The following is a 24445-nucleotide window of genomic DNA, read 5'->3' as shown; positions in this document are numbered from 1 at the left end:
GGAGAACACTGGCTTTTCAGATGGGCTAGTGTTTAAATTCCAACTTCGGTGCTTGCTAAGAGGGGAGACTAGGGCATCTTGGCTGTTTCATTTTCCTCATCTTTAAATGAGGAGAATAATATTTTCTGTATTTAGCACTTTACTACTAAATCAAGGCTACCAGTTACTAAATTTTTGTAATGGTTCTGGGATAAGATAGTAAGGGTCTGAAAGAGAAGGAAAGAACATAGCCATTAGATGAAAGAATGGGAAGGTTATGCTCTCCTCTCCTCACTCTTACCGAATGCTGAATGTGGTAGGTATTATGAGAAGCAGTAAAACTGTATTATCTTGTTTATTCTTTTTTTTTTTTAATTTAAGTTCTAGGGTACATGTGGATAACGTGCAGGTTTGTTACATACGTATACTTGTGCCATGTTGGCGTGCTGCACCCATCAACTCGTCAGCACCCATCAACTCGTCATTTACATCAGGTATAACTCCCAATGCAATCCCTCCCCCCTCCCCCCTCCCCGTGATAGGCCCCGGTGTGTGATGTTCCCCTTCCCAAGTCCAAGTGATCTCATTGTTCAGTTCCCACCTATGAGTGAGAACATGTGGTGTTTGGTTTTCTGTTCTTGCGATAGTTTGCTGAGAATAGGCACCAAACTTGTCTCAGAGCTGATATAAAGAATAAACGATCCTCAAGAGTATCAGCGGTTGAGGATCGTTTATTCTTTATATCAGCTCTGAGACAAGTTCGATGCCTAGTTCCAATGAAGAAGCTGACATAACAGGGAGAATGAAGTTAACATTTACCAATACAAGGAAGACTCTAGAAAAATCAGGTTTGGGGATGAAGATCAGAAGCTCTTTTTTGTATGTATTAAGTTTGAGATCTATGTTCATCATCAAATGGAGATATTAAAGATGACAGTTGCATTATGACCATAGAGTGTAAGGGAGAGGCCCGGGCTAAAAGTATGAATTTGGAAGTCATCAGCACATTGGTGTTAGTAAATAAAATGGGAAGAATGAACTCAGCACAAGCACCTGGTGAGTACAGGTGGAAAAGAGGAGTGGGGCCAAGACCTGAGCCATGGTCTTGGTGCTGAGAGATCAGGAAGACTGGGAACAACTGGCAAAGAAGATTGGTAAGAATTGGTGAGTGAGGAAGGAAGAAATTCAGGAGAGGGTGGTATCTTGGAAGCCAAGTGAAGAAAGAATAACTATTTGGTAAGTATTTTGAAATGAATTAATGATTTATCTAGGCAGAATCCAAATTCAGATCTCTTTGACCCAGGAGACTATACATTCTTTTTTTTTTTTGAGATGGAGTTTCACTCTTGTTGCCCGAGCTGGAGTGCAATGGTGCAATCTCAGCTCACTGCGACCTCCACCTCCCAGATTCAAGTGATTCCCCTGCCTCAGCCTCCTAAGCAGCTGGGATTACAGGTGCTACAGGCATGTGCCACCACACCCAGAGAATTTTTTGTATTTTTACAACAGGGGTTCATCATGTTGGCCAGGCTGGTCTTGAACTCCTGACCTCAGGTGATCTGCCTGCCTCAGCTTCTCAAAGTGCTGGGATTATAGGCATGAGCCACCATGCCCAGCCTATATCTACTATTTATTATCCCAGGGGCTGACAAACTGTTTTTTAGAAGACACAGATAATTAATATTGTAGACTTTGTGTGCCAACAGGCAAAATTGAAGCTATCACTTCAGTGCTTGTATAAGCATTTAAAATGTATTCACTAGACTAGCCTAAAATAAAATAAAATAAAATAAAATAAATAAAATAAAATAAAAATAAAATAAAATGTAGCCGCTTCGAAATTTAAAAATTATTCTTAGCTCAAGAGCCATAAAACAAAACGAAACAAAAAACCAGGCTGCTGGCCCATGGCTGCAGTTTGCTTCCCTCTTCCCTACATATTATTCACTTTGATTCTGGAAATATTTATTACTAAAATGATAATACTCAAGCATCATCATCTTAATCAGCTATCTCAGTCTCTCATAAAATTCCACAATAACCCAGATGGACTCATTTCACCAGCAGCATAATTTAACTTTTTTTCTTTATATAAAGGTGGCCTGTATCTAATCCAGCAATTTTATTTCTCCCAAGACACTATTTCTTGTTCCATTTTGCTTAGCTACATAGTTGGCAAAGAAATGGAGCGTGGAAGCGAGCGCAGAATTTGCATGAGCGTATTTGTCATAGGTTGTGGCCCCTAAAGTGAGTTTCTAACCTGACAGTGTGACAGAGAGAAAGGGTATTTCCCTCTCCTCTTGTTTTCTTTCTGAAAGTCATGCTCAGAAACCTCAAATAAGTCACATTTATTCTCCCCAGGGTCATACCAAGGGGTGTCATTATGATTCATTCCTCCAGCATATGAACTCTGCCCACAGAAGCAGTTTTTAGAAAGATAAAGTTCAAACTTAGTACTATTGACTTCTATTTTTCTTAACTTGATTTCTATCAAAAACCAGTTCAATGACCTAAAGTCATTTACTCTCCTCTTCTGCAGTGCCTTCTGTCTACGCTTTCCACATCCCTCCCCAATCGCCTAAATCCGAGAACTGTGGAACATTCACAGATAGAGCTTCCAAGATCCCTGGGCCATTTTTGTTTCCTCAATGCTACTCTCCCCTAAAGTGTTCCACAAGGACAAATAGACTCATTGGGAAAACAGTAACTGCCCACATTTCTCATTCACCTCTCAGGACACGTGTATTTGCAGATATTTCCAATCAATCATGAAGTGATTGCTGCTAGAAATTCTCCCAAAGGTCAACCTGCCTTCTTGAAATTGCTTCTATTTAGAAAAACAGTTTAATTATCATAGCCAACGACCTTTGCTGAGTGGTCTCTCTAGACGGAAGGTGATCAAAGGGTGTTAAACTTTTGGGCTCTGGTAACAGGACATCCTCCCTACCCATGTAATTCTGTCTTGGCTTCTTAAATAGCTATATTGAATCTGTTCTTGCCCCACAATTGGGAATGAGGTGCTCTTTCTCCCTTTCCTCTTGTGCTGTTGGCTGGGGCTGCCAAATACTGCACAAGCTGCTGCTGCTTTTTTTCAGAAAACCCATCTTTTCTTTCTTTCTGTATTGAGAGTGTTTCTTTTGCCCAGACTCCCTATGACCATTTCCAATGAAGTTTGCTATTTATCCTGAAGCCTATCTGGCTTCAATAAAATGCTTTGTAAACTATGAGATTTGTAAATTTGTAATTTTTCTTCCTCAAGACCCAGGACAATGCCTGCCACAAGTTAGATAATCAGTGAATGTGTTTTACATTACACTAAAGAGATGGCTTATTATTGGTATCTGATTGGCAGATTTGAAAGGGGAAAGTAAAAAGTGAGAAGGCCAATTTATTACCCAGGAAAATCCTGGATAATAGACTATGATCCCCTGTGGGCAGAAAATAAATGTTTGTTGACCCAATAATGATGAGCATGGAGCTGGTTGTGGGAGTAAAACAGAAAGAACCATCTCTGAGAAGTGGAGTGGAGAAAGAAATGTCAAGCAGGAAGCTGACCTGAATGGAGGAAGAAGTCAAAGCAAATTATAGGCTACTAATCTGAAGACTGGCAACCAGAGAGTTTGTTAAAGAGAGAATCATCTGAGAGTCAAGAGATATGGGTTCCCTGCTTGCTTCCCTCTCTTCTGTAATACCAGGCAAGCTACTTACTCCTCTTAGCGTCAGCTTCCCCATCTTTAAAATAGATGGAACAATACACTGCACAGAGTTATTGCAAGAATTATTATTATTGTTTTCTATTAATAACTCCCTTCAGTGCTCAACTCAAGAGCTGACACATATGAAAATTCCTAGCAAATAGGCAAACCGTGCTGGGTAAGATACTTTTGCTGGTAGGAGAAAGGAGCCATCTCCAGGACTGTGAAATCATAAGGCATTTGTAAGACTTGCCCTGATGGGACCCGAGGGCTAATAGCATGTACAAAAGAGCATTGTCTTTTCAAATCTGCTTGTAATCCTTGCAGAGACTCACATGTCACTTTAAAGGGTTAACAGGAAACTAGACGTCATCTTGTCAGCCTTCCTGATCTCTTCCAGCTGAAAGTCATCTTATTCTGCTCTGAGCACCCACTCCATCCCCATCTGTTCTTTGCTGGCAGTACATTTCCCTGTCCACCTCAGATCTTGGATATTTAATGCACTTGTCTTATCTCTCTCTCTAGAAGGTAGGCAAGTTGGAAGCAAGAGTCATGGCTGGGTTACCAATAAATCCCACAGAGTTCTGCCAACATGTCTTATGCTGCCAGAAGTTCATGACATGCTTGTTAAGTAGCTGGGTGGATGGATGGACAGATGGAGGGATAGACGTGCCACTAAAAGTATTCAGTACTGAATCTCAAGATGTTGGTAGAGAGCCTGCCCCATAGTGGACAATCAACATGCGCCGGCTCACTGAATGGGCACAAAGATGTCCCTTCCATTTTGTTCTCACTGATCTCTGAGTCCTAGCACAGACCTGGAACTTAGAAAACTCTTGCACAAGAGTTGTTGACTGACTGACTCACTGTGTTTCTGAACCACAAGAAACCAACCAGCACAGAAAGAGATGCCAGCAAGATGGTTTCACTTAACGCATTCCTCTCCAAAAGAGATTGCCACCATGGTTAGTATACACTGTATGCTTTTCCCTGAACCCCTAGTCTCCTGTCTGGAGCAGAAGTAGGCAAACCACAGCCCATGGGCCAAATCCAGTCCACAGCCATCAGCTTTTGTAAATAAAATTTAACCTGGAGCAAGTCTGAAGTGTGATTCTTCAGTTTTACAAGGAGGCCCTATTTCTAAGTTTGCTTCACTCGAAGCATTCATCCAAACATTTCAATTCGACATTGTTCCACCAACACCCCATTGGCCCTCCAGGGCTCCCACTCTCTCCACATCTCCATGTGATGGTTTCAAATCTCTGCCCACACTTCCCCAGCTTCCTACCCCTGCAATAAGAGTTGGACTTTGCCTCATCTCACTCCCCAAGTCCCTGTTGCCTCTGTGACCTTGCCAAATCTCCTCTTTCAGAAATGCACCTCATCCCGCCTCCTTTCACCTGGCTCAGTTGTGTCTCCTCCAGGAAGCCTTTTTGATGCTGGTATCCCTCTTCTGTGTTCCGATCACATGCCATGCATTTACCATTGCTACCTGTCTAGCTTCCAGGCCAGGCATGGTGGCAGAAGCTGGCCTTCTTTCGGGACACTCACACTGGTCACCCCCCCTGCCAAGAACACCTGCCCTTCCGGCTTCTCTTCCCTAGCCCACTCTTATTCCTGAAAGTCTCATTTGAAATGTTACTGCCTCAGAAAAGCCGTTCCTGAACCCCCTGCCTATATTCCAAGGTCCAGGCCTATGTCTTCACAGCCCTTTTTCAAGGAATTTATTCCAATAAAATTAGATGGCTTATGGTGTGATTATTTATTAATGTCTTCCTACCCATTTAACAGACAGCTTCATCAAGGCAAGCCAGCCATCTGTTCTATAGACCAAGTGTTTCCTCAGACTTGGTCCACACTAGTAGATAGTTTTCTGGTGAATGAATAGAGTTGACGTCACTCCTCTAAATTAAACTAATCAAGTTGGAACTGGGTGCAGTAGCTCACGCCTGTAATCCCAGCACTTTGGGAGGCTGAGGCAGGTAGATCACCTGAGGTCAGGAGTTCAAGACCAGCCTGGCCAACATGGCAAAACTCCGTCTATATTAAACATACAAAAATTAGTCAGGCATGGTAGTGGCAGGTGCCTGCAATCCCAGCTACTCAGGAGGCTGAGGCAGGAGAATTGCTTGAACCCAGGAGGTGGAAGTTGCAGTGAGCCAAGATTGCACCACTGTACTCCAGCCTGGGCAACAGAGCAAGACTCTGTCTCAAAATAATAATAATATTAATAATTAATAATAGTAATAATAATAAAGTTGGGAATGGGTCAGTTAACAAAAGACGCTAAGATAGAAACCAACGTCTCCACCAGTTAGCGACACAGAGGGTGGCGTTAGGCTTTTCTCTAAGAATAGGATTTTTGTCTTATCCAAGAAAAATGACAAACACCAATGAAGAGGGTTTTATTTTTTCTTGGTGTTTCGAAATGAAAGTATTAGCTTTTCTAATCAAGAGAAAGTCATTTGTCCCCACTTCCCCTGCAAACAACAAAAAAGAACCCATGATATTTGTTGAAAACCAGCTTACAGCCTAATCCTGGCCCTGGAAGCATGCCATTCTTTAATAGATACAATTAAGTTAAAAGACTGGGGTGGGTCACATGGTTTCAGACAATGGCCCTATATTTAGGAGTTTTGTCCCAAATATAATCAGATTCCAAAGGCCTGTGAGGGTTTATTTATTTATGAAAATGAGGACCCAGTGCCTTCTGAAATAAGCCCTTTTAGTGCAGCAGCCGTGTGTGCTGGGGCAGATTTACTCTGAAAAATAACAAGGCTTCTCTGACCCAAGAAAGTCACAGCCTGAAATGCTTATTTTTGAAGCAGCATTTATTTTCTGCTGGTTTAGAACATGCTCCCCTTAGGAATAACCTCCTGGCTGCCCCAGAAATGCTGATATGTGGATTGTATAACGTCAGCTCTCCTGTGCGCCCTATCCGTGCCTCCTTCCTCACAGCAGGGAGGCGTTCAGCCCGCCCCTGCCCGTTCCTTGCCTTGCTCTTTTCTAAGAACTGGAAATTATTCCTGAGATGAGAGGAATAAAACATACATAGGACATATCCAGTCTATTTCTGAAGCAGAACATGGAGAAAACCTAGTGAAGAGATTACAAAAAAAAGAAAGCAAAAGAAGGTTTTTTTCCTAGTCCTCACTCCCAACCCCTTCCTGCCCAAGTTTATGTTTGCTAAGGGCTCGTCTCATCAGTCCTGCTTCCTGGGCTGCATTCAGAATCAGGAGAGAGGGGAGCTTCATAATGTTTCCATGTTACTTTCTAGGCAAGGATAGGTAAGAAGGGTCCCGTTCACAAGAGCACTGCTCAGACAGAATAGCAGGTGGCGGCTGGGTGGGAAGGAACGAAACCCTAGAACATTTCAGTCCTCATGATCCTCTTATCTGCGCTTCTGATCAGAACATGACTCCTGATTGATTTTGAGGGAAGTTCCAATACCTCTGGCTGTCCGCATCCTTCCCTTTTCTCACAGAGTGTACTCAAGTGTGTCTGGTCATATGGTTTCTGATTTACACCCAACTCCTAGTTCCTCTTTCTCAGGTGGAGACCTTCGAGACCTGGGAAAATGACACATGCCTCCTTCAATAAGCAGTTGTCATCAACCATCAACCATCAGTTAGCTCTGAGCTGAGCAGCTTACATGTGTTAGGCTAGGGAAATGGGGGCATTGAAAGAGCAAGGCAGGGCTCTGCCTTCATTCTAACCATACACATATTCTCCAAGCAGCACAGGGCGAGTCAGAAGACGTAGGTCCCAGATCTGGGCAACTTGGGCTTGTGACTTCACTTATGACTTAGTTTTCCCATCTGTAAAATGGACTAAGCACCTCTTACTTGTTATTTTATGGGGCTGATGTGGGAATCAAATGGGATGATGGGTGCAGAGGCCTTTATAAACTCTGCCTCTCTCCGTAATGCAAGCTGCTAGGGGTAGATGGCAGGCGAGTGGGGTCAACAAGGTTCTCATCTCAACCCTTGCTGCACACGCAGCTCTGGGGAAAAAGTGATGACCTAGAATCATCTCTAGAGTTGAGGGTAGGACCTGTTATGGGGCTTTTTAGTTTTTAAGGCTCCTAAGGTGATGTTGGTGGGCAGGAGGATCTGGAAACAGATAGAATACAGAGAAGTTACAGGTGTTAAGAGAAAGCAGAACTTGTGGATTAGGGTGAGCAGGCGGGAAAAGCCTTGAAGGAAAAGATGGGAATCTGAGAAGTAGAAGGGACCCAGGCCAAGGGGCGATGGTAAAGAGAATGGAGTGAAGACAAGTGAAAAGGAGAAAGGGGAATGAATGATAAAGGGGGAGCTGGAACATCAATTAATCACAAAGTTGGTGGCACCTGGTCTGGTGAAGGCTGCACCTCTTCTACGAAGCCTGGCGACTCCAAGTGTCTCCTATTGGAAGCTTCATGTCACCTGTGTCACTCTGTCTCCCCATTGCCATATTGTTTCATCATTGCTTGTGTGTGTATCTGTCTCCCTCAATGGATCAGGGGTTCTTTGAGGGCACAAATTATTTCTTTCACCACTGAATCCTCAGCACCTAGCAAGGTTCCTGGCACAGACCTAGAGCTTAAGACATGATGTCTAAATGACAGGTGTTGAGCATCTGGTAAGGACTTGTCTTAGGTCTGAGTCTGCCACTAATTTACTGGGAAGTCTGCAATCCCCGATTTTGCCTATTTGGGTTTCAAGCCCCCCACCACCTCATTGTGAGATGTGAAGTCCCTAGGAATTCAAGTATGTAAGTAGCACTGTGTCTAGAAAAAAAAAAATCAGCGAGGTATCAGGCTCAAATAATTAGAACACATTAATTTAGGTCAGTGCTTCTCAAACTTTAATCTGCCTACTAAGGTACATGCGGACTTTGTAAAAATGCAGATTCTAGTTCAGTAGGCCTGGAGTGGGTCTTGAGATGCCACATTTCACACAGGCTCCCAGATGATGTCAATGTGGCCTTTCAGCAGCGCTCACTTGAGTAGCATGCGTCAATAGTACTTACTTCCAGGTGAGACAAATGCTGCTGGATTTTGACTTTGATCTGAAGTAGCAGGTGGTTAGGCTATGTTCGTATGATAACAAAATGGCCTGCTGAAAATGTCCCACTCCAGTCCCTGAAATAATGATGTTTTTTAAATTCTTGGCAGAGATACTTCGTTGGCTAGAATTATAGGATATAGGTCAAGCAAATCTGGGCTCAAATCCTGTTCCCATCATTTCTTAATTATATGATTTTAGGCAAGCAACCTCAAAATCTTAGCCTCAGTGTCCTATTCTGTCAAATGGGATCACAAAACCTATTTCAACAAGTATAACTCATAGGGCATGATCATTGATATGAGAATGCAGGTAATGCAATTAGCATACGGTGGGTGCTCAGTACATGCTAATTCTCTTCTTATTGACTAAGCAACACAGGAAGTACAGAGATTTCAGGAACTATAGATTTATTGTTCTTTTCGCATCGAGAAAGGAAGGTTGAGTAGTATAGGAAACGCAGTACGTTTCACTTCCTTTCTTTAGGGAACATAAAACCCCCAGGTGTATCTTAGTACAGACTCAGTAAGAGAGAAACAGTAAAAGTGAAAAGTTCTCAGAGGGAGCTGACTCACCACTCCTCAGGGACAGGTAACCACCCTGTGAGGCTTTGTGAGGAAGGTGGTCTGGGCAGCTTAGGGGAAATATGAAGGAAAAGACAAAGACACAGGAACTCCCTGGCTCACAACAAAAGCCTTCTTTCTTCAACACTCCATTTTCAACACTGAACTCTGACTCTTCTTGGACTTATCTTTAGACACATTCTATTTCTTTGATTAGGGAAGAGGAATCAGAACAACTTCATATCCTGGCCTTCTGAGAGGTCAGGTATGAGCACAGGTATTGTTATCTGACTGGATCTTTACTGTGCTCCCTTTTAGTAACCTCCATAATAATTTCTTAGGTTCCTAAATAACAAGCTCTAAGGGCCACTCCTGGGGTGATTTTCAGTGACTTGACATCAGAATAGTTGTAATCAGCCTTGTCAATCTTCCACTGTACCTTTTGCACCTGTCTTCCAATTTCCAGGCACGCATTAGGCCCAAGCTCACCGTAGGCTGTTCTAATGACGTCTCTTTGGGACCTCAGTCAATAGCTCCCTGGTCAGGTGTGTGCACGCTTTGTCTTTAACTCTCCTGTACTCTACATTTGCTAATCCTGGCCAGGAGTTAAGAAAACAATCTGATTAAAGATGTAATCCTGTGACCATCTGCTTGATTTATCACTCCCTGAAAGAATTTGCATTTTGAAAAAGGAACTTCTTAAAGTAAATGAGTCTTTAATTTCGTGGGTTAGTACAATAACTGCTCATTTTATATATATTGAGGGAATTTAAAAACATGCAAATGTGCAGGCCTTAAAGTTTTGCATTTTAAAGGCTTCCATTAGGTTTTGAGCATCTGTAGTTTAAAAAACTTTCCAGGTGATTCTGATGTTCAGCCAGAGTTGCAAACTCCTGGCGATTGGTGGATTATGTATGGGCCATTAGAACAAGTTTTTTTTTAATTTGTAATTTTTGTCTATTCTTGACCTAAACATCCACCCATTATCCATTGCTATGTAGTAACACACCCTAAAACTTAATGGATTAAACAAAAAATAAAAATACTTCTCCTGATTCTGTAGGTTGCCTTGGCTCAGCACACAGCTCTTCTCTGTCTAGTGGTATCAACTGAGTCACTGCTTTGGCTGTATCCAGCTGGTGTCTGGGCTGGGATGGAAGATCTGAGAGACTTCATTCACATGGACAGTGCCTCACCCTCTTCCATGTGGCCCCTCCATGTGGCTGGTTTGTGTTTTTTCACAGCATGGTAGTCTCAGGTTAATCTGATGTCTTAGATGGTGGCTGGCTTTAAGAATGAAAGCAGAAGCTGCCGGACTTCTTAAAGGATAAACCTGGAACTGGCACAGCATCATTTTTGCTATATTTTGCTCACCAAAACAAGTCAAAAGTCCACTCCGGGCTTAAGAGAATAAGAAGCAGACTATAAATTTAGGTGGGCAGAGTATCATGTGCATAGAGGAAAATAATTAATTTACGGCATCATCTTTGGAGACAATTTACTGTAACATCTTCCAATCAATTTGCCAGATAATACAAACTTGCAGCATAACACCTTACCTCTGAAGAATGTCAATCCTCATGGTATAGGAGTTAGGAAGAAATTACTTAGGCAGATAGTGAGGGTACAGGAGTCCTTGGTAAAGTTTTCCTTTTAATGAAAAGCAGCCCCCAGATCATTTTCTTTTCTAACAAAGAGCAGCCTGTATAATCAAGCTGCAGACATCGATAAGCAAGCTGGAAGCTTGCACGGGTGAATGCCCACAGTTGTGCCAATAGGAAAAGGCTACGTGGGACTAGGCACGTTCAAAAGAGTGGCTCCATCTTCCCTTCTCTTTGCCAAACCATGTGTACAGTAAGGAGAAGACAATATGGCCCCCGCCAGGCAAAGACCCAATTTACTTAATAAGATTCAGGTGGGGTGACCAGCCTTTCCCTCTGCACTATGTAAACATCACACCTGGTTGAACCAATCTGTGAGCCTTACGTAAATCAGACACTACCTCCTTCAGCCTGCCTATAAATTCTGGTGCAGTCCACCAAGGGGTGGTTTTTTCCCCTTTTGGGAGCCCCTCTCTCTTACAAGGGAGAGAGCTGGTCTCCTTTCTGTTTCTTTTGCCTGTTAACCCTCTGCTCCTAAACTCACTCCTCATGTGGTCTGTGTCCTTAATCTTCTTGGCACGAGATGATGAACCCTGGGTATTTACCCCAGACAATGACGCTGCTTCACTTAAGCCAAATATAAAAAGCACCAAATGTCCATATGGACCATATAAGCACTCAAGACCCTCAATGGTCTTCTTAAAAGAGATTCGAGGATTCATGGGGTTCCTCCCCGTCTAATATTGCTGTAGATGTGGCTCAGTCGATCAATTCTAACTAGAGGAACCTCAGGCAATCACTCCACATACATTTTTCAGTTTCCAAAACCTAAGGGAGGTTTGTGGGAGGAGAGCATAACCAAATGAAACATGGGCCATGATAACAGAAATGGTTTAGATTCCTAGATCTGCCAGCTGTGAAACCTTCAGCAAGCTGATTCTCTGAGCCTCTGTTTTGTCTTCAGAAAAGTGAACATGACATCTTCTCTCAGGCTTTCTGTGAAAACTCAGGGTGATGTGTTTGTAGATGCCACCTGACCTGTTTAGCAAATGTTGTACCTTTTGCTACTAACATTTCTCTTTCATAAAAGACATAACTTTGTAGAAATATTTAAACTTATAGGAAAAAGAAAGAATTTTGCAAACACTTCTGGGAGAAAGAGGAGAGAGAGAGAAAAAGCTTTGTGTATATTTAATGAGTAAGAGCATATAATTTAAAATGTGAAAGTTAATATGTTGAGTGAGTCATCTATTGATAAGCATTGAATGTAGTTTTAGTTAGTTTTCCAGAACAATGATTCTACCTTCCTTGGAACATAGCTTCTAGGAAGTTTAGTGAGGAAGCCTTGAGAAGGCATCAGCACTCTAAGCCAGGTGGGCTGTAGAGTTAGAATCTGAAGCAACCGGTAGAGAGAAAAAAAGAAGAATGGATTACAAAAGATGGGCAAGGTGCCTGGAATTTCACACCTACATCATCTCCTTTGTGGTAAAGGGGAAATCCCAGGATCCATAGCTACCCCTGATACACTAGTATATCCTCGACCTATTGGAGCAAAACTATAGAGAACAATGACTGCATTATTTCACAAGACACCCTTTGATCCAGTTTAGAACACTAGTTTTCCATTCTTCTGTCGAGAATGATGCTATTATATTTCTAACAGAGATTCTTTCAAAACCATAGCCTGGTAGTTAACAGGAAAGAAGAATCTCAATGATCCAGGGCCCCTAAATAGAAATGAAGAAGACTTTTCCCAGTCCCAAGATTTTATTCTTGGGACTAACAGATAGTTAGCTTAAGGAATGAAAGGTAGTTAAGTAAAATAGGTTATTGTCTACTGTATGGTGGCTACTATGCTGGGTACCTCACAATATTTTTCTCATTGTATATTTTTACAACTCTACAATGCAAGCATTATTACTTCTATTTTATGGATGGACAAACTGAGACTTAGAGAGTTGGTCAATCAGGTAAGGAAAAACTTCAAAACCCAAAGCATCTAATCAGTGTCTTATTATGTAACAGTGAAATGAACAATTCAGAAATGCAAGATAAAACAGTTTCACCTGTCTCAGAATATGATTGAAAAACTTGACAGTTATTTCTGAAAGATATACTTATTTGAGTAATTTAAATAAGCTTGCTTTTATATATATAAGGAACTATACAGAGAGGATATTAATTCTCTCTTACATCTAAGTAACAAATTTTAAAACGCAGTATTTGATTGCAATAAAAAAATAACTTTAAAAACTACCCTGGGGCCAGGAGTAGTGGCTCACACCTGTAATCTCAGCACTCTTGGAGTACACCTGTCATCTCAGCACTTTTAGGAGGCCAAAGTGGGAGAATTCCTTGAGACCAGGAGTTTGAAACCAGCCTGGGTCAGGGTTAGGGTTAGGGTTAGGAACAGAGACGTTCAGCCACCTGCCCAGGGTCACACAGCCAGTGATCTGCCTGACTCTGCAGCCCATGCTTGCAACACAGTGAGACCCGCATCTCCCCAAAAACTTTAAAAGTTAGCCAGATGTAGTGGCATGCATCTGAAGTCCTAGTTACTTGAGAGGTTGAGGTGGGAGGATCGCATGAGCCCAGGAGTTTGAGGCTACAGTGAGCTATGATTGCACCACTGCATTCCAGCCCAGGTGACAGAGCAAGACCATGTCTCTAAAAATAATAATGATTTTCCCCCAAATATAGATTTTTTAAGTTGCCCTTTTCTGATTATAATTCAGTAAATTTAGAAATCTAGGGCTATAGTTCATATGCCCAACAAATAGAAAAGCAAAGTAAATAGAATTTTTAAAAGTTTAACTACTGGGAAAGTATGAATATGGAATGTTCTTTAATATAAGCCTGAGAGCCAAGAAGAAATAAAAATAGAAATGAAATCCTATCTAGGAATCAGTGAAAAGACGATTACTTGTTGTCAAAACCTATTAGAAATAAATCTATTATTACAGAAAAATGTATAGCCTAAAATGCCTTTATTATTTTATCACCGAAAATAAATAACTTTTGTTAAGAATCTAGGGAAAATTCAAAGTAAATCATGAGGGAATACATGGGCATTGCCAATGCAAAAGATGAAATTTGTGATGTAGAAAACAACATAGTAAAAAGGATAAAAAGAAGCAAAAGCTGGTTCTTTGAATAGACCAATGAACAAAATTAACTTTGGTAAGCCTGCGGCAGGAAAAAACCAGGGTTCAATTCACTTGCTCCAGGGCACATAGGAGAACATCCATTATTGATTGATTGATTGATTGATTGATTGACAGTTTTACTCTGTCACCCAGGCTGGAGTGCAGTGGTGTGATCTCAGCTCACTGCAACCTCCGCCTCCCAGGTTTAAGCAATTCTTGGGCCTCAGCCTCCCAAGTAGCTGGGATTACAGGTGTGTGCCAACGAGCCCGACTAATTTTTGTATTATTAGTAGAGACAGTGTTTTGCCATGTTGGCCAGGCTGGTCTCGAACTCCTGACCTCAAGTGATCAGTCTGCCTTGGCCTCCGAAAGTGCTGGGATTACAGGTGTGAGCCACTGCCTTAAATCTGTCATTTAAACCCTGCCCATCTGTACCCAGAGCCCTGTCTAATACATCGTATGCATACTATGACAGAAATAAAAAATAGTAGAGCATTAATAAACTAACTTGAAGATAGTCAGTAAAGGTTTTTCAACATATCCAAGATGTATGGGCAATAAAGAGCTGGAAAGACTTGTATTCTTTCTCCTTTCCCTTTTGTGGTCACAAGTGGTTGATTCCTGGTTCACACTGATATGTGTGAGCTATGGCTAGGTTGTAATGACATTTTTCCATTTTCAGAACATTTCTGTAACTTTTCCACCAATCCCAAGTATAAAAGATTCAGAGAAAGATGAGGAGACTGGAACTAAGAGGAGCAAAATGACCGATCCAAGGGAAGAAACCAGAATTGGACCCAAGGAGCTTTATTGAATTTGGTTTATGTATCAGACATGGTTTTCTGTTGTCCCTGAGGTATGTTTCTTTGTTATCCTCGTTCTGCCCAACAATGATGCTACGGCACAGAGACGTTCAGCCACCTGCCCAGGGTCACACAGCCAGTGGTCTGCCTGACTCTGCAGCCCATGCTTGCAAACACTCTACTGAAGCATTTCCTAATACCTGCTGGAGCATCTGGGCTCTCCTGATGTGCTCCCCTCCACCTCTCTGCCTCCCGCTATGTGCCCTCACATTTCCTTGCTGGCCCACGAGCTGTGAAACACATTAGGAACTAATAGTCTAGGAGGGGCATGGGTTTGTGGAAAGAAAGCACCACAGTCCCCTTCCTCAGCTGTACTGTTCTTTCCTTCAGCTGATATTTCTCAGGTTACATAAATGGAATGTTACACAAATGTTTCCGCCATGAGTTTCCTTTCAAAAGATGAATAAAAGAATGAGGCATTTTGTTTTCCTTTGTTCCCTGGTAGCACCTATGTTAAGAATTTGTGCTTAAAACATGACTCACTAATTCTTGGAGCAGAGCACAAGGAAGTGAACAGACCTAATAGCTCTGTGAGATGTAGGCTTGAGCTTGTGTGGGAAAGAATCCATTGGAACCACGTAGACGAAGTTTCATTCAAAAACAATCCTCCCCGCCCTTACCCCTTCCCCAACAGCTCCCAACATGACTGCGTTGTTTAAGTAGCCCATTGCTTTCTTGTATGACTGTCAAATATTCCAGGCAAGTGATATCTAGTTCTTCTATAAGTGGGTGCATGCTGAATTGTTAAGGTTTATAATTATTAACTGAATCATTGCTTTGTTGTTCGATAGGCAGTTTAGATTTTGGAATGGTTATTTACAGAACAAAGGCAGGAGGGAAGTGGTTTAAATACAGCACAGGATAAATAAGTTGAAAAGTACCTAATTTTTGTTGATTTAAGTACAATAAGCTTTCAAATAACTCATTGCATTTTAATTCCTTCGGTCTATGTATGTTATGGGCAGGAAATATTCTCTCTGTTGGAATGGTGAGATTCAATTCTCAGTGCACAGAAAGACATTTTTGGAACCTGCTTTCTAGAAAGTGACCTATGTGGGCAACCCCTACTTCACCATCCCCTTCAGATCCAGTAATTTGATTGCCCAGAATATTCTCATTATAATTCACTGGCACATGGGAGCTGCACAAATACCAGTGAGTCAGCGTGCTGGCTACTGGGGATCCACAAGCAGGATACTTAGATGCTCAGGATGTTTTCTTTGGAAGGATCCCTTCTAAAGAATGTCTTTTCTTTGCATGAGACAATGAGGGATGGGAAGTTACTCTGGGTGTGACTATTTATCCCTCTTCTTTCATATTCCTTGCTCAATTCCTTCAAAAAACCAAGTCCTGGAGCAAAGAGGCATTTAGGGAGTCAGCTAGGACTCTCTAGAGACTGATAAAATTGCTCCCAGTAGCCTCTGCTGTCTATTCATCAGATCCCAAAGCTATCAGAGAAAGTCTGCTATTTTCTCCTGCTAACTGTTGCATAGACTGGCAATCAGGCTTACCACCAAATTTTCCTTCATTATCAAAATGATATTACTCCTAGATAATTTAGTGCTCCTTTCTCTTAGTTAGGACTCAACAATACCAACCTCACCAACATCAGTAGGACCACCTCTATCATCAGTATCATCATCACCACCGTCAGTAACATTCCCACCAAAAACAATCATCGTGGCTACTAACCAGCGCCTCTTCCACAACCACTGCCATCATCGCCACCTTCCTTTAATTCAGCAGTTATTTACTGAGCAGTTATTTACTCAATAATGCACTGAAGATATCCAAGCACTGGGCTACTGAAATCAGCCCAATTGCTCCATAGAAATAATGTTTATGGGTTTTTTGAATAAATATAGAAATTGACTCTCCTGGTCTTAAAATTTGAAACTTATATTTGCCCCATCTGAATTCTCTTCTCAGGAAACTGACCCTCAGGCAAGGGACTGAAACTCACTAGATCACCACATGCAGATAACGAGAGCTCAGACCCCTCATTCATCATGATTGCTTCCTTATCGCTCCCTAATTCCTTCCTGCTTGTAGCTACAGTCCTTCTCTGCTATATAAACCCCCAATTGTAGTCAGGCAGGTTTGAGACTCATCTCCTGTCTCCTTTGCTGCAGCACCCAGATAAAGCCTTCTTACCTGGCAACTCTTGTTGTCTCGGGGTCTAGCTCTTCAAGCAGCAAGCTACAGGACCAAGACCAAACCCCTGGCATTTTGGTAACATTAGGCCCTAAGAATATCAAGAAGATTATACCAGGATTTTTGCCTTGAAGGACAATACTCTAGGAACTTAAAAACGTGTATAAATGGCAGTTATAAAAATGTGGAGAGGTATATGCCATAGGAGGTCTATAAAAAAGTGATCTGCCTACCTTGGCCTCCCAAAGTGCTGAGATGATAGACATGAGCCCCCGCGCCCGGCCACATTTCCACTTTGATCATCTTCCTCTTCCTCTCTCTTTCTTTTTCTTTTCTTCTCCTTTTCCTCCTCTTCCTTCATTGGGCTGATTGTGTCTAATGTTAAAATGAATGGATAACATAACCTTGGTCTTCTTTCAAATATGGCAAAGTTGTTCTTTATTTTAGTATGTAAAACTTTATGATCAGTTGCAGATTACAAACACCAGACAGAATTTGGCTAAACAGAAAAACTTAGACCACTTAAAACCCCCCCCCCTTTTTTTTTTTTTGCAGGGATCAGGGAGTAATGTGAGAGAAAAAAAATATGGGGTGGGGGAGAGATAGAAATAATCTTCATTGCAAAATATAATTTTAAAATGTTTATCATGAAGAATCAGCAATGCTAATTTTCTTTTACATTTTAAGAAATGGGTTTTTAGATGCAGGGTCATTTGAAGGCAGACAGTTTCTCTATTCAGGGAACATTCATACTTGCTCCTGGACTTCTAACATTATATCATCATTTCCTCATATTACCACCGTTGGCATAATGTTCTTTTGCCCACACCTTGCCAACTCTACACATTCAACTATAACAAGATACACAAAAGGATCATATGCTTGAAATATTCCTTCAACCTGTCTAGCACCATCAAACTGCAATGATAGATTCTTGTCCAAAATCAATCAATCCAAAAGATTCTTGTCTTTTAAATTCAGGTAGAAGAGAGAGGTAAGATTTTCTTATGATTTTTCTAGTGAACCTAGCCCTACTTTGACGAAGGGTGTTCTAGTTATCTATTGCTATATTCAAATTATTTTTAAAAGTCAGTGACTTAAAAAGTAACCATTTCAAGATATCTCTATTATGTGTGTAAACATTTTAAGATGGATCTATAATTCATTCCTTTTTCCTTTTCACCTTAACTACAGTGGCCACAGATGCTCTACTGTGTGCATCTAGAATTTAGGTAGAGGTTGGCTGCTTTATTCTTGTGTTCCAAGGAACATCAAGCAAGGTAACTCAGTGGTACTCAGCTTGCAGGTGGACTGATCTGAGGGTTCCAAGGTGGCTTCACGCATACATCTGGTGCCTTTTTCACAATGGGTAGCACAGCTGAAGGCTGGTCAAGCAGTTATTTCATCTTGTATCTACTCTACATGGCTGACATGGACTTTTTGACAGAATGAATTCCAGTGGCTGGGATTCGAAAGTGTTCCAAGAAAAATCATTCATTACAAGAAACCCAGAACAAAGAGAACATGTATTCTAAGAAGCCCAGGAAGAAGCTTTAAGGCTTCTGGTAACCTAGTCTTGGAAATCCCAGAGTGTCACTTCAGCTGCATTCTGTTGATCAATCATGTCCCCAAGACCAACCCAGGTTTAAAAAAAAAAGGTTCAGACTCTTTTTGGGGAGGTTACATGTGGTAATTTAATACATTTATATAATTTGTAAAGATCAAATCAGTATACTTAGGATGTCCATCACCTTAAATATTTGTCCTTTCTTTGTACTAGATATACAGACTGCCCCTCTTGATGAAAGAAATAGCAAGGGCTCTGTGGCCATCTTTCATATATCATAGAAGGAACAGCAATAACAAAATTGAGAAATGAGGAAAAAAAGGTGCATTCTTGTCAGAGAACTGAGTCATAAAGTTGGGATGGATTATCAAGTTCATGGGAGTTAAATCTGGAAAGGTAAAAGAAGAGGCTTAGGGGACAAGATTGAGAACTCTGTACTTGAAGAAGTGGGAAATGGGAGAACTGATAAAAGAATGTGAGTGATCAGAGAAGATGTGGGTATTGGTGAGGGGGTTGCTGAATGGTGGGGATGGGGAATGGGTTGGAGGTAGGAGACACTGTAAGTAAGCAGAGAAGCCCACCAAAGCAGAGGCAACTGGAAGTCTTGGGGAGAATTTGCCCAGGTCCAAACCATATGTTGCTGAGGCAATAAAGGAACAGATAGAGAATTTCCAAGATGTATATATCATTATCATCTATAGTGTTGTTTATTATGAGAGACACTCCCCTAGTGGCATGCAGAGTATAGGAGGATAGGTGGTAAATGAATGAAACACCAACTTACAATGGCTTGCAAATATTAATAACAGGGAATGTATTGGCTCATGTAAATTAAAAGTCCAATGTTTCATCCAACTTTAAACATTTGATTCAGTTGAATAATGCCACTAGGATTATCTCTTCTCTCTGACTCCTCTGTGTGGTGACATTATTCCTTAGCTATTTCTTCTAATGTTGACAAAATATCTGAAATAAGTATAAACCTCACATCTTCACACCATCAAATCATGTGTAAGAGAGTATTCTTCTCTCTCTTAGAAACTCTAGCCGATGATTCTTTGTGTTTAATTGGCTCGGATTGGGTTTTAGAATTCAGTTCAGTGTAACCTTTCTGTCCCATCACTTGCTCCATGCCCTAAGTTTTACAGGGGCTGGCATCAATGTGGGTTTACCAGAGCTGCCTATGACAAGAAGGGTATGTCCCTCTAATTCTGGGACTCAGTATTAGGAAGCCTGTGGCATATTTTATTTTCTGAAGATGGTTCCAGCAATACCACCCATCTCACACTCTTTAGAACCTTATCATTCTTCCATCAAGTAATGGAGTCTCTTTCTCATCTTCCACTGGCTGAGGGCAAAAAAGAAAAAGAAAAGGAATAATAAATAAATACATGTAGTCTCTGTTCCCTAACCTTGAATCTAGGCAGAGAGTATGTGACTATTTGGATCTATGGCGTATGGCAAAAGTGATAATACTGTTACTTCCAAGACTAGGGCATGAAAATGATATGCACTTCCTCCTTATTCTCTTGGAATGTTTGCTCTTGTCATCTTGCTCCAGGCTTCAAGGAAGCTCAAGTAGCCCATGGAGAGGATGCGAGGCTTCCAGCTGATACCCTCAGCCAGGCTCAGCAGCAGTCAGAACTAGCCTACCAAGGAACCTGCTGATCATGTGCGTAAGCCTCCTTGAACGTGGATCCTCCTGCCTGGTGGAGCCATCCCAGCTGATGCCACATGAAGCAGACACAAGCTGTCCCTACTAAGCTCTGCCCAAGTTGGATATTCATGAGTGAAATAAATAACTGTTACTAAGTAATTAATTTTTGGGTGGCTGTTAGGCAGCTACGGTAGATAATTGGAACAGAGCTTATTGACGTAATACATCTATATCACATCCTCCGATTCATTTTTTTAAGTAATAAAGTTGATGTTTGTTTTGATTTTCAGTTGCAGCTTTAAATATTTTGTCTTAATTAGTCAACGTTTTCCAAACTCAAAATGGGTTTTTGTAAGAGTAGTAGTAGGGTCCTGGAATAATGGCAATTCTCTTTCACTGGAGAAAGCTTTGTAGAGAAAACAAAAGACGTTTTACAAGTACTCAACTGGTGAAAACTGTCATAAACCTTGAAAGTATTTTTAAATTCATCATTATCAATTTATAAATGAATTCATCATTGATTTATCCATTCATCCATCCATCCATCCATCCATTTCTAGATCCTCTCATAAGAGGAAATCTAGGAATAAGCCTGATCGATGAAAGTTTCATGGGAAAGAGGAAGTAGGAAGAAATTATTTTATCTTTAGAGTTTTGGGAGTTAGTGGGTTATGGATTTGCACTGGAGGAGATGGGTGAGAAGGTTCAAGGTTTCTAAAATGGGAAAGTAGACCTGGAGAAAACATTGCAACCAAGATTATAAGGCCAATTACCAGGTCCAATTTCCAGAAAATAATTTTTAAAGCAGGAATATTAGGTCATATCAGTACTTGAAAGAGTGATTGGGGCTAATTTGTTCATTCATGTAACAATAATTTATTGTGTGCTACTAAGTACCATCACTATATTATAAACTGAGGGTTCAGTAGTGGATAAGAGAAACTAATTCCCTGGCCTAATGAAGCTCGCATTCAATGGGGAAAACAAGGAACATATATGTAAATTAGCAAAAATTAATAATATCATTCAAAGAGTGCTAAGAGCTCTGAAGATAGTAAAGCAGGATGACTGATAAAACAGGACTAAGCAGGCAACATTAAGAGGTGATTAGGGAAGAAAACTCTGAAGAAAACACATTTGATCTGGAATCCAAATGGCAAGTAGAATGAAGAAGGTAAATAATTCAAACAAGAGCATACCTCTTCCATAGCAAGTGCAAAGACCCTAGGCAAATGCCATAGTTGAACTAGCACCCACCACTGGCTTCAAGTGATGGGTGAGTGTTACAGATTCAAGAAAAGGGCCAAAAGGGCAGACAAAATCAGTTCATTAGTCATTTATTCGTCCACCCATCGACACATCTACTGATCCATCCATCCATCCATCATCCATCCTTTCAACATACATGTTGGGTGCCCTCTACATACCAGGACCTGTACTGGGCATGGGAACTGCAGAGATGAAAAGATGAACAATCTCTGTACTTGAGGGACTCATCTCACTCTGTGAGATGAACTGGCATGTGACTGAAAACTCACTATATTGGTAAGGAAACTAAAATACAGAGCTTAATGATTTAACCTGATACCACCCAAGTGGTTAGCGGTTAGTGGCAGGGCTTCAGCATTTTATCTTCCTTCCCTACAGGGAAAACCATTATGTATGACCTATTTTTTCAAACTCTCTTCCTCGGTGGGGCAACAATTAGAGTTTATCTATTGCTAGTGCTTACCATTTTAGGCTCCTTTAATTAGAGTGTTTTAAATTAGTGTTATTTTAATTTTACTTATCTCCTGAGACATGATAGAGGATGAATAGCAAATGAAATAATGTACATGAAAACACATTGTAACCCATAAACCGTCATACAGATGTGTGTTACATATAGTTTTATATTTGAGGATATAGCTTTATGCATTAGTACTGCTTCCTCCTCAGGGATGTCTCCGAAAAAATTCAGAGTAAAACAGACTTGTGGGTCGATGCTTTAAATACATTTTATATTTTCTTTAAAAATAAAATTGACTCACAGTAGGTGCTTAATAAATATTTGTTCAAAGAATGGATAAGATGCAATATTCAGAGACATAGATTCAGTGTAGTAGGTCTCAGTGTGGCTACTTACTGTGCAAAAGATGTCAATTTGTGAGTGCAAATTCATCTTAAGGAAATTCTCTGATTTAATTTAAGCATTTGTAGAGAGAATTACTCTGATCCTCCTTGGGAATGAAAAGTATATAGCTCAGGGAAGGAAAATCACATTTTTCAGGAGAACTATCTGGGGGCAGATTACCCAAAGTGTTAGTTATTATAATTATTATTTTTAAGTTGGTTTTAAAAATCCTATATGATGTAATATCATGTTCTCTTTTTGTTTCTCCAGCTGAGCTGATGATCCTTTAAATAAAAAACTACAACCACCTCTCTTAATCTAGAGACTACTCAGTGGTTGATTTTTCAGAATTGGAGCCAGGCTGTCTGGGTTCAATTACAGGCATAGTATCTTAGACTTTGAGTTTGTTTCTTAACTACTCTGTCCCTAAATTTCTTTCTTTCTTTCTTTCTTTTCTTTCTTTTTTCTTTTTTTTTTTTTTTTTGTTAAAACAGGAATTATAAGTAGTATATGCCTCATAAAATTGCTGGAAGAATTAAATGAATTAATTTATGTAAAGTACTTAGAAGAGCACTTATGTTAGCTCGTATGTGTCTCCTTACTTTGACCTCCCATTGGAATATAAAAGCTGGAGAACAAGGGCTCTGTCTTATTTTGCTGATGTTTTCTTCAGTGCTGGGACTAGGGTGAGCTGAGTGAAGCACCTCACTGGCTGCAAAATTCAGTGAAGGAGTAGGGGAAGCAAAACACATAAACAACCAAGATAAATAATATTTTAGTGCAGTGCTTTTAAAAATAGAAATTAGTGCAAACATTCCATTGTGAACATAATATTTTAAATAAGACTAGATTTGTATTAATCATTATGTAAGACCATTTCATTTGGTCAAGATAAATTGTTAAACATAGCAATTTCCCCAAATAAAAATGAGATCAGCAAGAAGCTGATTTTGAATATATTGGTGAGTTTTCTCATCAACAAAACAGGAAATTAAAATTAAAATAAGTTCATTTTGGGTATAAATAAAATATTTAATCTTAAAATAATGTATTGAGTTTTAGTACACCTACTTTTAGACTTCAATATTCTTCAATGATTTTAATGTTCTTAAATAAATTACAAACATATTAATATGCCACATGAATGGCCAACAAATATATGAAAAATACTCAATTTCTTTCATCATGAGGGAAAAGCAAGAAAACCACAATGAGATATTACTTCAAACCTGTTAGAACAGCTGCTATTAAAAAGACAAATCATAAAAAGTGTTGGTGAGGAAGTGGAGAAAGAAACACTTGTACATTGCTGGGGAGAATGCAAATTAGCATGGAAATTTTGGAAAATGGGAATTTCCTTAAAAAAAAATGCTAAAAATAAAATTACCATATAATCCACAATCCCATTTATGGGTGTATATTCAAAAGAATTGAAATCAGTATTCAAAAGAATTGAAATCAGTATGTCAAAGAGATATCTGCACTCCCATGTTAATTTCAACATTTTTCACACTAGCCAAGTTATGGAAGCAATCTAAGTATCTATCAACAAATTAATGGATTTTTAAAAATATAGTATACATATACAATGGTATACTACACAGTCTTTAAAAATAAGGAAGTTCTAATCTTGTGACAGCATGGATGGAACTGGGGGACATTATGCTAAGGGAAATAAGCCAGGCACAGGAACACAAATATTATATGCTCTCACTTATATGTGGAATCTGAAAAAAGTCAGTCTCCTAAAAACAGAGAATAGATAGGTGGTTACCAAAGGCTAGGGCAAAGTGGAAAGGATAGGGAAAAGGAAGATGTTATTAATTGAAGGGTACAAAGTTTTATTTATTGGAGAAATAAATGTTATTTCTTGGAGAAAAGATTTTAATAATCTATTGCACTGCATGTTGACCACAGTTAATAAAAATGTATTTTATGTTTCAAAATTACTAAAAAAGATTTTTAACATTCTCACAACCAAAAATGATAAATTATTGAGGTGATGGATATGTTGATTTAATTAAATCTTTCGATAATGTATACGTAGATCAAATCATCACAT

At 40.2% G+C, this 24445-nt stretch overlaps 2 long non-coding RNA genes across 2 annotated transcripts in view; one reads left to right on the top strand and one right to left on the bottom strand.

Moving 5' to 3' along the window:
- The window catches only part of LOC108587366, a 112352-nt gene extending 94788 nt beyond the window's left edge, over positions 1 to 17564 (bottom strand). Inside the window, exon 1 of the long non-coding RNA XR_002523990.2 lies at positions 17280 to 17564. This is a non-coding gene — a long non-coding RNA (uncharacterized LOC108587366). The remainder of the gene's footprint in view (positions 1 to 17279) is intronic.
- On the top strand, positions 14641 to 20562 carry LOC116276410. The gene is made up of 2 exons (XR_004185932.1): positions 14641 to 14885; positions 20175 to 20562. It is a non-coding gene; the product is annotated as an uncharacterized LOC116276410 (long non-coding RNA).
- The last annotated feature ends 3883 nt before the right edge of the window (positions 20563 to 24445 follow it).

This window comes from Papio anubis, chromosome 8 (assembly GCF_008728515.1).
Source record: "Papio anubis isolate 15944 chromosome 8, Panubis1.0, whole genome shotgun sequence".
NCBI classification, from domain to species: Eukaryota; Metazoa; Chordata; class Mammalia; order Primates; family Cercopithecidae; genus Papio; species Papio anubis.
Note: the sequence above shows the minus strand (reverse complement) of the source record. Positions and strands in the feature narration are given on the sequence as shown.